We start from the raw sequence: 17251 nt of genomic DNA, 5'->3' as shown, positions 1-17251 counted from the left end.
ATCCCCATGGCACCCTACTCATCAGACATGCCAATCCAAAAATGACCTATTTATGCTTACTCTCTGTTTCCAGTTAGCTAACTAATCCTCTATCCACGTTAATACCTCCCTACACCATGAGCTCTTATTTTGCATAGCAACCTTTGATGTGGCATCTGGTCTAATGCCTTCTGGAAATCTATGTACTCCGCACCCACAGGTTCTCTTTTTTCCACTTGTTGATTGTTACTTCCTCAAAGGACTTCAATAAATTAGTCAAACATGATTTCCCTTTCACAAAACCATGCTGACGCTGCCTGATTGCACTGAGGATTTTCTAAGTGCCCAGCTATAACTTCCTTAATAATAGATTCCAGCAATTTCCATATGACAGATGTTAAGCTAACTGGCCTGTAGTTTCCTGCTTTCTATCACCCTTCTTTCTTGAACAGAGGAGACAACTTTGCTATTTTCCAATCTACTGGGGCCTTTCCAGAACCTAGAGATTTTGGAAAATTAAAACCAATGCATCTACTATCTCAGCAGCCACTACTTCTAAGGTCCTAGGATGAAGTCCATCAGGACCTGGGGATTTGTCATATTTTAGTTCTAATAATCTCCTCGGTACCCTTTCCCTGGTAATTGTAATCGTTTCAAGTTTCTTCCTCCCTTTCACCTTCTGATTCACAATTATTTCTGGGATGTTATTTGTATCCTCTACAGCAAAGACAGATGCAAATTATCTATTCAATTCATCCACCATTTCCTTATTTTCCATTATTAATTCCCCAGACTCTCTCCCTGGAAGACGAATGTTTACTTTGCTTACTCTTTTCCTTTTTAAATACCTGTAGAAACTCTATCTGTTTTTATATTTTTAGCTAGCTTTCTCTCATACTCTAATTTCTCCCTCCTTATCAATCTTTTGGCCATTCTTTGCTGTTCTTTATATTCTGTCCAATCTTCTGACCTGCCACCTGTCTTTGCAGAATTTTACGCCTCTTCTTTCAATTTGATTCTATCTTTAACTTCTTTAGTTAGCCTTGGATATTGTGACCTTCCCTTAGAGTCTTTCTCTCTGGAATGTATCTTTTCTAAGTATTCTGAAATATCTCCTTAAATGTCTGCCACTACGTCTCCACTGACCTATCCTTAACCTAATTTCCCAATTTACTTTAGCCAGCTCGGTCTTCATGCCTTCATAATTATTTAAGTTTAAAACACTAATCTTAGATCCACTCATCTCTTTCTCAAACTGAATGTGAAAGTCATATTATGACACTACTAACTGAGGTTATTAGTTAATCGTGTCTCATTGCACATTACCAGATCCAGTACAGCCTGCTCTCTGGTTGGTGCTAAAACGTGCTGCTCTAAGAAACTGTCCCGAAAACATTACGAACTCATCATCTAGGCTACCTTTTGCCAATCTGATTTGTCCAATTTCTACGTAGATTAAAATGTAGCTTATCGCTGCACTTTTCTCATAAGCTGCCATTATTTCTTCCTGTATACCCAGTGCTACAATGTGGTTACTGTTAGGGGCCTATAAACCACTCCCACAAGCGATTTCTTACCTTTGCTATTTCTCATCTCTACCCAAATTGATTCTACATCTTGATCTCCAGAACTCTCTCTATTGTACCAATGTTATCTTTAATTAACAGAACTACCCCTCCACATTTTCCTAGCTTCCTTCCTAAATGTCATGCACCTTGAGTATTCAGGTCTTGGTCTTCATCATCCTGCAGCCATATCTTCTAATGGCTATCAGATTATACATATTTCTATTTGAGCTGTCAATTCATCTGTTTTATTATGAATGCTACATGCATTCAGATACAGAGCCTTTAGTTCTGTCTTCTTACTATTTTTGAAACCTCTCGCCTTATCTGCTGGTGCACTCTTAGGTTTGTAAACTCTGTCTCTTTCTGCCACACTCTGATCATCATTTCCCTTTTTCCTACATGCTCTCTTGCCTTGTCTTCTCTATTTGATTTAACACATCTTCCCAAACTTGATCCCTTGCCCCCAGTATTTAAAGCCCTCTCTACTGCCCTAGTTATATGACTCGCCGGAACACTTCTTGCAGCACGGTTCAGATAAAGACTGTCCTGATGGTACAGTTTCCACTTTCTGCAGTACTGGTGCCAATGCCCCATGAATTGAAACCCATTTCTCCCACACCAATCTTTGAGCCACACATTTAATACTCTAATCTAATTTACCCTACACCAATTTGCTCATGGCTCAGGTTGTAATCAAGAGTTTATTACCTTTGAGGTTCTGCTTTTTAAGTTAGCCTCGAGCAGAACCTCTTTCCTAGTCACTGGTGCTCACGTAGACCACGGCCACTGGATCCTCCTCCTCCCACTGTAAGTTCCTCTCCAGCCTAGAGCAGATGCCCGGAACCTTAGCAACAGGCAGGCAACAAAACAGTCTGGACTCTCACTCTTGGCTACAAAGAACTGTGTCTATCCCCCTGACTATACTGTCTCCTACTACCACTACATTCCTATTAACTACACACCCTTTGCCACCAACACCCCCACCACTCCGCCCCCCACACCCCACCCCCGCTTGAATGGCTTCCTGTACTATGGTGGCATGGTCAATTGCTCATCCCCCCTCCAGCCACCGCTTTCATCCACACAGACTTCAAAAACCTCAAACCTGTTGGACAATTGCTAAAGCTGAGGCTCCTCCGCTTCTAGCGTCTGGGTCCTTATACTTGCATCACTCACAGTCACACCCTCCTGTCCCTGACCAAATCAGCAGACCCTATTCTATGGGGTGTGACTGCATAGTGGCCGTCCCTCCCCAGTCTCCATGCATATATTTATCAAACCCATTATAAACTAAACTATCATGTACTAAGGTCAAAATTGAAAGTTAATCAGAGTCTGGGGAATGGGCAGATGATAAAAGTGAACCATTCTAATTCTTAATTAGCATCCTAATATCCGTGAACCGTGATCACAGATTATCTGGTCATTATCTCAATGCTACTCATGGGAGCTTGATATGCGCAAATTGGTGGCCCTATTTCCCTACCATAGTTACAATTTGAAACAGGACATAATTGGCTGCAAAGTGCTTTGGGACATCCTGATGTTCTGAAAGGTGCCATAGAAATTCAGCTTCTCCTTTCAAAGAAAGTCCATTGAAAGAATCAGCAGCAGTTTTTTTTTACATTACTGTAACTGATGGTGATCTCATGAAAATTGAATGGTTCCAGTTTTGTGTTAGCTTACACTGAATCAGATCACAGCCCTATCACTCACTCCGAGTGACCCACCATTTCCAATGGATTGAAGTTTCCTAGGCGATACTAACAATTAACGTGTTTGTTCAAAACTTTTCTCACTGTTATTTTAAGGCAAGTGCTAAATGATTAATTTCAATGGGTTAATAGATGAGAAACTTGAGATATTGGGGGCAATTTCCATCAAAGCAGGAGGAGATTTAAGGAAGGTTATTAAAATGATGAAGGAATTTAATTGGATGAATATTGGATGAAAAGGGAGGGATTATTTCAACAACAACTTACATTTGTGCAGCACTTCTAACATCGTAAAACATTCCAATGTGCTTCCCAGAAATGCTGTCAAACAAAATTTAACACCAAATCACATGAAGGCATATTAGGACAAGTGACCAAAAGCTTGATCAAAGAGGTAGGTTTTAAGGCAGATCTTAAGTTCAGAGAGAGAGAGGCAGAGAGGGTTAGGGAGGGAATTCCTGAGCCTATGGTCCAGGCGGCTGAAGGCACGGCTGTCAATGGTGGAGCAACTAAAATTGGAGATGCTCAGGAAGCCAGAGGTCTCGGAGGTTTGTGGGGCTGGAGGAGATTAAGAGAAAGGGGGGGGGGGCAGGGCAACAGGGGCACTGGATAGCAAGGTTGAGAACTTTAAAGTTGAACACAGAGGGTGGGGGCAGTCAGTGAAAAGTCATCAGTTAAAAATCCTCACTGAGAGAGAGAGAGAGAGAGAGAGAGTGTGTTTCGGGGAACTGCCTTCATAAAGAGTGCTGCTGCAGTGGGAAACTGAGTGATTAAGGCAGAAGCCATTACATCTTCTAAGAGAAAACTGATAAATGTAGGATCGAAGCAGAGATAAAATAAGCTTTGGGGTGGGCGGCGGTTGGGGGCAGAGGGGGCCAACTGGTTTAGTTTTGGAATTGCTTCAGAAAAGGGCTGGTACAGACCCAATGGGCTGAACAGCCTCTTTCAGTGCCTTAAACATTTATGGCTTTAGTGTCAAGAGATTAGCTATAGGAACTCACAAAATTATATCAACACCCTCATTAATTAACTGCATACATCTGAAATCGAATTCATTATATCTGACTTAATTCTATTCATCCATTTAGACCCTGGTATGAAGGTAATTTCACTTTAGGCAGAAATCTTCATGGCCATTCACCCCCTCCTGACCGAGCACGCCAATGTCACGTGAAAGTCATCACCAGGTAACACATGGCAGCACTTGCATAGGGTGAGGAATTTGGTATATAACAGATTCACTGGACCTGACTGTGCTCCCAAGGACAGGCTGTAGGCCAGAGAGATGTCTCATTTCTAAAATTAGCCTGGGGCTGGAATCTGCGCTGGAGACTCGCAGTACAGCCGAGGTTAATTTTAGTTCCTTTAAATTCTAAGAGAGGGACCAGGGCAGTGCCACCTGCTTCACATTCTAAGACAGTGTAACAGCTGAAAGAAGAGGGGAAGAATCCATCACTGTAGCAGTATTTTAAATGCACCTCCACTCTTCACTGGGTGCTTTGTTGTGTCTATATATGTTGTCACAGGCTCAGGATAAGGGGTGGGTCATTTAGGATTCAGATGAAGAGAAATTTCTTCACTCAGGATTAAGTGTCTTTGGAATCCTCTACCCCAGAGAGTTGTGGATGCTCAGTCGTTGAGTATATTCAAGACTGAGGTCGACTGATTATTTGACACTATGGCAATCAAGGGAGATGAGGAAAGCGCAAGAGAGTACAGTCAAGGTAGATGATTATCCAAGATCTTCCTGAATGGCGGAGCCGGCTCAAGGGTTCATATGGCCTATTTCTACTCCTATTTCTTATAGGTTTCCAGAAAAAGCATTCTTCCAGGCCTTATGGGGCATCATAAGTCACACTCTCTGATGGTATCTCTCTTATAGGCACTTAATCCACATCTTAGGGCTGGGGACTGAGTGGGTAATATTGCTGAACCAACAAGTATCATTACATTGGGGTCTGCTGGCTGTCAACTCTGTTTGGAAGTATTCATGGAGGTGTCATCACATGGCTTCCTACCTCAAAACACCACAACCCCCGCTTTCTACCATTGGTCGCCCAACATGTCCCAACTTTGCAGTTCCCCTCCCTCCTACACCAATCCTACCAGCCTCCTCCTTCCCTGATTCACTGGCTGTTGAAAACCATCCAAACAGCACTTTAACCCATTTCAGACATTTATACAACTAAATCAAGTGCTCAAAGGGTATTTTTGAACACCCCTCTGATTTTCCTCCAAGTTTGCTTGAAGCAGGGTCCTGGAAATTCCTGTAGACACCTGGATCATCCTGGCAGGTAAATGGGGTTGAATGCGGGGCAGTTGCGATCTCATTGAATGGCAGAAGAGGTTGGGGGGACTGAAGGACCTTCTCTGCTCCTATATCTATTACTGGTTCAACATTCATCTTCCTTCCCTTATAGGTCTACATAAGGGGCAGAGCAACCATCATGGTTGTAGCCTGACACCCACAGATAGACTTGTGTGCCAATGGATGGCAATTAGGAGCAAGTCCCCTGGTTGCCATATTTTTATTTCCTCCTCCCAAACTCAGTTGTCGTGAGGCCAAAACGTGTATAACTTAGAGACAAATTCAGAACCTTCTCATGTGGGGTCCACGGCTGCAGCAGCGAAACCCAGCCCAAACTTGGAGACCCAGCCCAAACTTGGAGACCCAGCCCAAACTTGGAGACCCAGCCCAAACTTGGAGCCCCCAGTGTAGGACTATGCACTAACATTGCCAGCCTCGGGTTAAGAGGTGACACGTTTCACATTATATGGGACACTACACAATGCAGACCAGCAGGAAGAGCCTGACCCATTGATTAGTGTAGGTCACAATAGTGGACTAGCAAAGCCAGAGGTTCGTGTATAAATCCCACCAAAGTAAATTGAGCCGAATAAAGCTGCTAATGTGTGGGTTCAGAACCCTAAGAGGATTCACTAATACTCTAAAAGGATGGGATCCTCTTACCCCGATCCAATCTGGCCTCCATGTGCCTCCAGTCCCACATCATCTGACTAATTCCTAATGTTTTCTTCAAAGGCCTAAAAATTGTTCAGTTGTATCAACAACTCCTGTTAAGGGTGACAGTCATTAGGACAATAAATGAAGCCTTGTCAGTTTCACTATAAATCAATATGTAATAATCCGTGAACACAAAGGGTCAATACTACTTTAACAATGCAAACAATCCTCTTCAGCTGATGTGAAGAATTATTCATCACCTTCCTGCAATAATTGCACACTTTCTAATCTGTACCTGGATGATTTATTTTTAAACTCGGTATGACAACGATCCTCAATGAAAGGCACTGCTGTACCCCTTTGAATGGGCACATAACGTAGTGTGATCAAACAGGCTCTGGAAATGTCAGATTATTGTGTTTCACTCATGGACAGTGGATAGTTTTCTAGCACAGTTAGTACTCTGTGATGGGAGTGGCTCAGACACCTGGAGTTTTCAATTCAATATTAAAGATCAAATGTTAATTCTTTTAATATCTGGAAAGCCTGATGTAAATTCACCAACCGAGCAAGGCTTCTCAAACTCCAACTCTCCTTTTAGTTATTGGAGAATACCAGAGAAATATTTGAAGGAGAGAAAGTTACAGAGTTGTGAGGAGAGAGTGCAGCACTGCGATCAGTTTTGGATTGCTGCAGCACCGACACAATGGGCCAAATGGCCTTCTTCGATGCTGCAAGTTTTCGCTGCCGTGCTCTGCAATACAAAAGGGGGCCAAAGGCAAACGGGTCAAGACTGATTTGGTCTAGAACGGCTGTGGGTGTGGGGGCGGGGGTTGGGGTGGTGGTCAAGAACGAGGGGGGCGGTCAAGAAAAAGGGGGTCATTTATACAAGGTTCAATGTATGAGATTTAGGCCAGAGGGCAGGAGAAGCTCCTTCATACAGAGATGCCTTCACCAGTCCACCTGGTGATTAAACATAACTGAAGTGTGGGAGCTAATGGTGCAACAAGACAGACCTGGTTTGGGACTTGCAGATGCTGGTGATCCTGTGTGTCTGCTGCCCTTGTTCTGGTTGTTGAAGGTCATGGATTTGGGGAGTGTTGCTGAAGGATCCTTGGTGACCTATAGATAGTACACACTACAGCCATAGTGTGGTGCTGGGAGTGGATGTTTTAAGTCGTGGGTGGGGTGCCAATCAAGTGTGTTGCTTTCTCCTGGGTGGTGTCAAGCCTCTTTAGCATTGTTGGAGCTGAACTCATCCAGACAAGTGGAGAGTATTCCATCACATTCTTGACTTGTGTCTTGCAAGTGTTGGGGAGTCAGGAGGTGAATCAACTGCCACATAATACTCACCTTCTGACTGTTCTAGTGGCCAAGACATTCATGTAGCTGTTTGAGTTAAGTTTTTGGTCAATGGCGACCCTAGAATCATGATAGCAATAGAGGTTGAAACAGCGGTTGGGAGTTGGTTAGTTGTACAGATGAGTAAAGATGGGAAGAATGGCCTCCCTCACCTATTTTTATTTTGTCAGACATACTGTCCTGTTTCTGTTTCCACTGCTGGACTTGCATTTACTGATTAAATTGCTTTTGCTCATTTAACTTCTTTTTAAATATGGCACTGGATTCAATGTGGAAATCTGATCCAAAATAGAAGTATTAGGTAACAGACAAAAACTGGCCCTCTCCAATTTGACTACACCATTGCTCAGATAACTTGGAACACAGTTTTCGTTCCAATGCTTTTGGTGGGCTGAGGGTCAGGCTGTGTGTTAAGTCATAACAGGTGCTGCAGAAACACATTCAGGGAATCCTGACAACTCTCAAATTGTTCAGATAACACAGTTGCATCCAAAATGACACTAAAAGCTGATGGGACCAATTTAGAAGCACTCAGCCCCCATGTGCTTCTCTCATTGCTGATTTGTTGCTATGTTTCACCCACAGATCCCCCCGCACACACGCCTATGAGGAACATCTCCACTCATGCCACAACTTGAAAGAATTGGCTCCTAGTGGTGTAGTGAGCAGTGTTGGTGTGTCTGTGTCCCTGGCCTATCAGCCACCCTGCCTCTACTGGGACACTCACTGCAATCGGAGACAAATCTTCCGCTCTCTAGTTACCATAGAGTTCAGTACCACTTCCAGCGCTAATCTGTCTTTAAAACAGCTAGAGGATGCAGGAATATGAGGCCATTCAGCCCCTCAAGCCTGTGCCACCATTCAGTCAGGTCATGGCTGATCTGCACCTCAACTCTAATTGGCTTCTTTTGCTTTGTATCTCTTGATATAATAAAACACTCAGTATTGAAAGTTCAAACTAACCCCCACATCCACATACTTTTGGAGAGCGTGTTCCAGGTTTCCACTGCCGTGTGTGTGAAAAAGTGCTTCTTGACATCAGCCCTTAATGGTCTGGCTCTAAGTTTAAGATTATGTGCCTTTGTCCTGGACAACACACCCCCCCGACAATCCCCCAAACCAGAGCAAATAATTAAAAACAAAAAATAAAAATTACCTGGAAAAACTCAGCAGGTCTGGCAGCATTGGCGGAGAAGAGTACAGTTGACGTTTCGAGTCCTCATGAGCCTTCAACAGAACTAAGTAAAAATAAGAGAGGAGTGAAATATAATCTGGTTTAAGGGGGGGTAGGGGAGAAGGGGGGTGGGGTGGTTGTTGGGACAAGCAAGCAGTGATAGGAGGAGATTAGCAAAAGATGTTACAGACAAAAGAACAAAGAGGTGTTGAAGATGGTGATATTATCTAAAAGAATGTGCTAATTAAGAGTGGATAGCAGGACAAGTAGGGTACAGATAGCTCTAGTGGGGGTGGGTGAAATAAGACTAAAAGGGCATAAAAGGTATAGATTTAAAAATAATGAAAATAGATGGGAAAAGAAAAATCTATATAAATTATTGGAAAAAACAAAAAGGAGGGGGTAGAAACGGAAAGGAGTGGGGATGGAGGAAGGAGTTCAAGATCTAAAATTGTTGAACTCAATATTCAGTCCGGAAGGCTGTAAAGTGCCTAGTCGGAAGATGAGGTGTTGTTCCTCCAGTTTGTGTTGAGCTTCACTGGAACAATGCAGCAAGCCGATGACAGACATGTGGGCAAGAGAGCAGGGTGGAGTGTTAAAATGGCAACCAACAGGGAGGTCTGGGTGATGCTTGCGGACAGACCGAAGGTGTTCTGCAAAGCGGTCACCCAGTGTGCGTTTGGTCTCTCCAATGTAGAGGAAACTGCATTGGGAGCAACGAATGCAGTAGACTAAGTTGAAGGAAGTGCAAGTGAAATGCTGCTTCACTTGAAAGGAGTGTTTGGGCCCTTGGACACTCAATTAGCACATTCTTTTAGATAATATCACCACCTTCAACACCTCTTTGTTCTTTTGTCTATGACATCTTTTGGTTATCTCCTCCTATCACTGCTTGCCTTGCTTGTCCCAACAACCACCCCCTCCCCCTGCCCCCGTAAACCAGCTTATATTTCACCCCTCTCCTATTTTTACTTAGTTCTGCTGAAGGCTCATGAGGACTCGAAACGTCAACTGTACTCTTCTCTGCCGATGCTGCCAGACCTGCTGAGTTTTTCCAGGTATTTTTTATTTTTTGTTTTGGATTTCCAGCATCCGCAGTTTTTTGTTTTTGTTTTTATCAGAGCGAATAATTTCTCTGTATCTACCCCACCCAATCCCTATAACATTTTAAATACCTTGATCAAGTCATTTCTCAATCTTCTAAAAGCAAAGGAATACAAGCCTCGGGCGAGAGGGTGGCATAGTGGTATTGTCGCTGGACTAGTAATCCAGAGACTCAGGGTAATGCTCTGGGGACCCAGGTTCAAATCCCACCACGGCAGGACAGACCCAGCAGAGGTGATGACACAGTGGTATACAGCCAAGAGGGAGTTGCCCTGGGAGTCCTCAACATCGGCTCCAAGCCATAAGAGGTCTCATGGCATCAGGTCAAACATGGGCAAGAAAACCTCCTGCTGATTACCATGTAATGGTCCTCCCTCAGCTGTTGAATCAGTGCTCCTCCATGTTGAACACCACTTGGAGAAAGCACTGAGGGTGGCAAGGCACAGAATATACTCTGGATGGGGGAACATCAATGTCCATCACCAATAGTGGCTTGGCAGCACCATTACAGACCGAGCTGGACATAGCTACTAGACTGAGTCTGCGGCAGGTGGTGAAGAAACAAGGAGGGAAAACCATACTTGACCTCATCCTCACCAATCTGTCACAGATGCATCTGTCCATGGTAGGAGTGACCACACCACAGGCCTTGTCTTCCTATTGAGGATATCCTCCATCGTGTTGTGTGGCACTACCACCATGCTAAATGGGATAGATTTCGAACAGATCTAACAACTCAAGACTGGGCAATCATGAGGCGCTGTGGGCCACCAGCAGCCGCAGAATTGTACTCGAACACAGTCTGTAATCTCATGGCCTGACATATCCCCCACTCTACCATTACTATCAAGCCAGGGGATCAACCCTGGCTGAATGAAGAGTGCTGGAGGGCATGCCAGGAGCACCACCAGGCATACCTAAAAATGAGATGTCAACCTGAAGCTACAACATAGGATACACTTACATGCCAAACAGCAAAAGCAGCATGCAATTCCACAACCAATGGATCAGATCTAAGCTCTGCATTCCTGCCACATCCAGTAATAAATGGTGGTGGACAATTAAACAACTCACTGGAGGAGGAGGTTCCACAAATATCCCTTCAATGATGGGGGAGCCCAGCACATCAATGCAAAAGAGAAGGCTGAAGCATTTGCTACACTCTTCAGCCAGAAGTGCCGAGAGGATGATCCATCTTAGCCTCCTCCGGAGGTCCCCAGCATCACAGATGCCAGTCTTCAGCCAATTCGATTCACTCCACATGATATCAAGAAGCGGCTGAAGGCACTGAATACTGCAAAGGCTATGGGCCCAACAATATTTCGGGCAATAATACTGAAGACTTGTGCTCCAGAACTTGCCGCGCCCCTAGCCAAGCTGTTCCAGTACAGCTACAACACTCTCACCTACCTGGCAAGGTGGAAAATTGCCCAGGTATGTCCTTTACACAAAATGCAGGTCAAATCCAACCCGGCCCACTACCGCCCCATCAGCCTACTTTCGATCATCAGTAAAGTGAGGGAAGAGGTCATCGACAGCGCTATGGAGCATCACTTGCTTCGCAATATTCTGCTCAGTGATACTCAGTTTGGGTTCTGCCAGGGCCACTCAGCTCCTGACCTTATTACATCCTTGGTTCAAATATGGACAAAAGAGCTGAATTCCAGAGGTGAGGTGAGAGTGACTGCCCTTGACATCAAGGCCGCATATGACCGAGTGTGGCATCAAGGAGCCCTAGTAAAACTGGAGTCAATGGGGATCAATGGGAAAAACTCTCTGCTGGTTGGAATCATACCTATCACAAAGGAAGATGGTTGCAGTTATTGGAGGTCAATCATCTCAGTTCCAGGACATTACTGCAGCAGTTCCTCAGGGTAGTATCCTAGGCCTAACCATCTTCAGCTGCTTCATAAGGTCAAAAGAGGGTATATTCGATGATTGCACAATGTTCAGTACCATTCACAACTCCTCAGATACTGTAGCAGTCCATGTCCAAATGCAGCAAGACCTGGACAACATCCAGTCTTGGGCTGACAAGTGGCAAGGAACATTCGTGCCACACAAGTGCCAGGCAATGACCATCTCCAACAAGAGAGAATCTAACCATTGCCCCATGACACTCAATGGCATTACCATCGCTGAATCCCCAACTATCAACATCCTGGTGGTTACCATTGACCAGAAACTGAACTGGATTAGCCATATAAATACTGTGGCTAAAAGAGCAGGTCAGAGATTAGGAATCCTGTGGCGAGTAACTCATCTCCTGACTCCCCAAAGCCTGTCCACCATCTACAAGGCAGGACTGGGATGGAATACTCTCCACTTGCATGGATGAGTGCAGCTCCAGCAACATTCAAGATGCTTGACACCATCCAGGACAAAGCAGCCTGCTTGACTGGCACCCCATGCACAAACATTCACTCCCTCAAAAACCAATGCACAGTAACAGCAGTGTTTACCAACTATAAGATGCACTGCAGGAATTAACCAATGCTCCTTAGACAGAACCTTCCAGACCCACAACCGCTACCATCTGGAAGGACAAGGGCAGCAAACACATGGGAACACCACCACCTGAAAGTTCCTTCAAACCACTCACCATCCTAACTTGGAAATATATTGCTGTTCCTTCACTGTCGCTGGGTCAAAATCCTGGAACTCTCTCCCTAACAACACTGTGGATGTAACTAACACCACAAGGACTGAAGCAGTTCAAGGTGGCAGCTCACCACTACCTTCTCAAATGCAATTAGGGTGGTCAATAAATACTGGCCTAGCCAGCGATGCCTACATCCCACAAAGATGATAAAAAAATAGCTTATGCTCATATGTTAACAAAGGGCCTATTCCGTGAACACTGGGAAACTGTTTCTGTTGTGATTAGAGATTAGCCAAAATGCTTGCAACAATAAATGCTGTTCATTAAAGAATGTGGTCCAAAAGTATCACAGGGTGTATGTGGTTAGATAAAATATTCTTATGTCAAAAATAGGGAACTACATGGGCTATATCAGCTTGTTTCAGTTGCTTGCACCACTAGCAGCAGGTTCCCCTCCAAGCCACACACCATCCTGTCTTCGAAATATATCGCCGGTTCTTTATTGTCACTGGGTCAAAATCCTGGAACTCCCTCCCTAACAGCACTGTGGATGTACCTACACCACATGGACTGCAGCGGTTCAAGGAGGCGGCTCAACACCACCTTAAGGGCAATTAGGGATGGGTAATAAATGCTGGCCCAGTCACCAATGCCCATATCCCGTGAAAGAATAAAAAATAAAATTTGACCTCTAGATCGGATCATGGTCCAAGCCACACAGGTGTTTGAGTTCATAATCTAGGCCAATGCTAGATAAATGAGGGAGTGCTGCATTGTAGAATGAGACATTCAATTGTGGCCCTTTATGACCTTTTAGCTGGAGGTAAAAGATCCCACGGCCACTATTCCACAAGGTTCAGAGGGCAAGTGGCAGATGAAGTTCAATGCTGAGAAGTGTGAGGTGATTCATTTTGGCGGGAAGAATATTGAGACACAGTATAAAATAAAGGGAGAAACTCTAAAGGAGGTGCCAGAACAGAGAGACCTCAGTGTACATGTACATAAGTCATTGAAGATGGCAGACAGGGCATGTTGAGAGAGCATTTAATAAAGCATATAGTATCTTCGGCTTTATGAATAGGAGCATTGAGTACAAGAGTAAGGAGGTCATGTTAAACTTGTATAAGACACTATGTCCAGTTCTGGGCTCCATACTTGAGGAAGGATTTGAAAGCATTGGAGAGATTACTGAGGAGATTCACAAGAATGATTCCTGGGATGAAAAACTGTAGCTATAAGGATAGATTGGAGAGGTTGGGGCTGTTTCCCTTGGAGAAAAGAAAGCTGAGAGGCGACTTGACAGAGCTATTCAAGGTCCTGAAGGGTATGGACAGGGTAAATTTGTGAGAAACTGTTCCCACTCAAGAGAGCATCAAGAACTAGAGGGCACAGATTCAAAATGATTGGCAAAAGAAGTAAAAGTGATGTGAGGAAAAGTTTTTTCACCTATAGGATGGTTGGAGTCTGGAATGAACTTCCTGAGAGGGTGGTGGAAGCAGGTTTGATCGAGTTATTCGAACGGGAATTGGATTGCTATCTGAAAATAACGAAGGTGCAGGGTTACAGGAATGAGGCAAGGGGGTGGAACTACGTAGAATGCTCTTTCAGAGAGCCGGTGCAGACTCGATGGACCGAATGGCCTTCAGCACTGTAAAGGTTCTCTGAATCCTCCCCGGAGTCCTGCCCAACAACTGACCCTTGACCATCATTACCACAACAAATTAACTCAGCTTCAATCGCACAGCTGTGTGCAGGATCTTGCTATGCTGAATCTGGTTGCCGCATTCGCCAGAGTAACAGCGGCTACACTTTCAAAAGTAATTCATTGCCAATAACGTACTTTGGGACATCCTGATGACATTTTAAAGGGCTTTATAAATAGAGGAATTGAATTTAGAAGCAGGGAGGTTTATGCTATACCTTTATAAAACAAGGGCTAGGCCAATGTGTTTGATTCTGGGCACCATATTTTAGGAAGGATGTCATGGCCCTGCAGCATGGTGCGAAAGAGATTTACCAGAATGGTATTAGGGATGAGGAACTTCAGTTATGTGGAGAGACTGTTGAAGCTAGGGTTGCTGTCTTTAGAGCAGAGGTGGTCAGGGGTGATTTAATAGAGGTTTTCAAAATCATGAATGTCTTTGATAGAGTAAATAAGGAGAAACTGTTTTCAGTGGCAGAAGGGTCGGTTAGTAACCAGGGGACACAGATTTAAGGTATTCGCAAAAGAACCCAAGGTGACATATGAAAGCTTTCTTTAATTTCGCAAGTTATGATGATCTGGAATAGATGTCTGAAAGGGCAGTGGAAGTAGATTCAATAGTAACTTTCAAAAGAGAGCTGTATAAATACTTGAAGGGTAAAGATATGCAGTGCTATCGGGGAAAGAGCAAGAGAATGGGGACTAATTAGATAGATCTTTCAAACAGCTGGCAGACACAATGGGCCGAATGGCTTCTTTCTGTACTGTATCATCCCATGATTTGAAAATCCATCTCTCTGACCAAGTCTTCCCTTCCAACTCTTTCATAAAGGCTCATTGTTTGTTCCATTTCACACCTCTCATATTCCGATGGGATGTATTCTTACACTAAAGGTGTGATAGAAATGCAAATTGCTCGCTCACTCATACTACTAATTTTAGACAGGCATTGCCCAGCTTACTTCAACTGGCTTAATATATGCACAGCAGCATTCGCAGGAGCCGAACATGAGTGTATTAAATATTCAGCTTGAATTTGCCAATTGGTCGACATCAGCCAAAATACTACTGTTTATAATAATTCCAATTCCATTTCCATGTTTTTGGAATATCAAAGTTCCCCAAAGCAGCTTCTTACATAAACTAATCCAGGTCACAAATTTCAGAGACCTCCTCAGAAGTTGGCTCCAATCACATCCGAGCATATCCCAGGGTGTATTTGTCATGTTCCATGTGCTTGCCGCTCCGGTTCTGCTCCAACACCTCTCGGCCTTGTCCGTGTGCCCACCGTTTTCAGAAGACTCCGTTTAGCCTCTCCCCTTGACTGCATACGGTTTCACCAACCCCCAACTCCCCATTCTCCTGAGTCAGTCACAGGTTCAAGGCCCCCCTCCAGGCACTTAAACAAAAAATCTAGACTTAATAACATAACAAAAATCAAACAACAAATAAGGACACCATTCAACCCATCAACTGCTTCAAAAGATCTGTTCAACATCAAAAAAGCAGATTATCTGGTCATTATCATACATTGCTGTTTGTGGGGTCTTCTTGTGTGCAAATTGGCTGCCACATTGCCTACATTATAACAATGAATACACTTCAAAAGTAACTCAATGGTTTTTAAGTGCTTTGGAAAGTCTGAGGTTATGAAAGACGGTATATCGTGAGTGCTCGATTTTTTTCTCTCCTTCAGTTTTCTGTCTGGTAAACAGGTGTCATTCTGCAGACAGGAAACACTGCAGTAAGAGTATTTAGGAGATAAGTGAGTGTTAGCTATACCTGTGCTTAACCAAGTAATGGAATGCATATGTTTTATGACATCTAATTTGAAGCAGCTCACCACACTCTGAGAACGGGATGTGCACGAGGCACGTTACATTTCCCGACAATGCATTGAGATGGTATAGGCTTGAAGCTGGGAAAGGCAGTTACATTCTGAACTGCCTTCTTCGAACCACTTCCAACAACCTTGTGCCACAGTTTCTATATTAGAATGCTCATACTTCCTGATTCTGTGCCCGCAAGATCCTGTTGCATCAGTTAGTTTCACATGAGCTGAGTCGCCTTGAGTGGGGCTTGTGTAAGCCATATGATAATGTTTTTGCAACGATGGTCTTCCTCTAGCTGTTCCTGTTGGCGACTCCTCAAGCAACAACTTGAATTTATATAGCACCTTTAATGTAGTCAAACGTCCCAAGGTACTTCGCAGAAGCGTTATCAAACAAAAGTTGCACCAAGGCACAAAAGGAGATGTTACGGTAGGTGGCCAAAAGCTTGGTGAAAGAGGCAAAAGGAAACTTGCCTTTATCTATGTAGTACCTTCCATGAGTTCAGAATGGTTTTAAGGAGCGTTTTAAATGAGGAGGGGGGTGGAATTCCAGAGCTCAGGGCCTCAACAGCTGAATGCACAGCTGCCAATGGTGGAGTGAAGAAAATCAATGAGGCACAAGGAGCCAGAACTGAAGGAGAGCAAAGACCATGGCAGGGCCATGGGTTACAGAGATAGGGAGGGGCGAGGGCATGGAGGAATTTGAACACAAGGGTCAGAATTTTAAATTCGAGGCATTGCTAGATTGGGAGCCACTGCAAGCCAACAAACACGGTCGGGAGGGATGCGGAGTGGTGACTGGTGAGCGGGATTGCGCTTTAGGATACAGGCAGAGTTTTGGATGAGTTGAAGTTTACAGAGGGTGGGAGGACAGACAGGGGAGGAAGTCAGGCATGCGGCATCTTTTTAGTATAATTGGGAGTTTTGAATGTTGCTCCTGTAATTGCACAGGGGCTGACAATGGGACTGGGCACAAGGGTCATTTTGTTTCGAGTGGTTTCTGGTGAACTTTGGATGCAATAAGTCAAAAGCAAAGTAGATGGGTTCAAAAGGGGAAATGAAAATCTTAAGGGTCTTTGCTGGTTGCAGAAATCAAACTGCAATAGATTTGAGAAGCAGTAACACACAGATCAGGAATTACAAAAGACTGCTGTGGTGTAAGTGTGTAAATTTAACCCGGTGAAGTTTCAGTAACTCTATTCTTAACAGTGCACTGCTGCAAGCGAGATCGCCTTTGAATTTAGTTTTG

This window comes from Carcharodon carcharias, chromosome 8 (genome assembly GCF_017639515.1).
Source record: "Carcharodon carcharias isolate sCarCar2 chromosome 8, sCarCar2.pri, whole genome shotgun sequence".
In the NCBI taxonomy this organism is placed as follows: Eukaryota; Metazoa; Chordata; class Chondrichthyes; order Lamniformes; family Lamnidae; genus Carcharodon; species Carcharodon carcharias.
The sequence above is the reverse complement of the archived record's forward strand: the minus strand, read 5'-3'. Positions refer to the sequence as shown.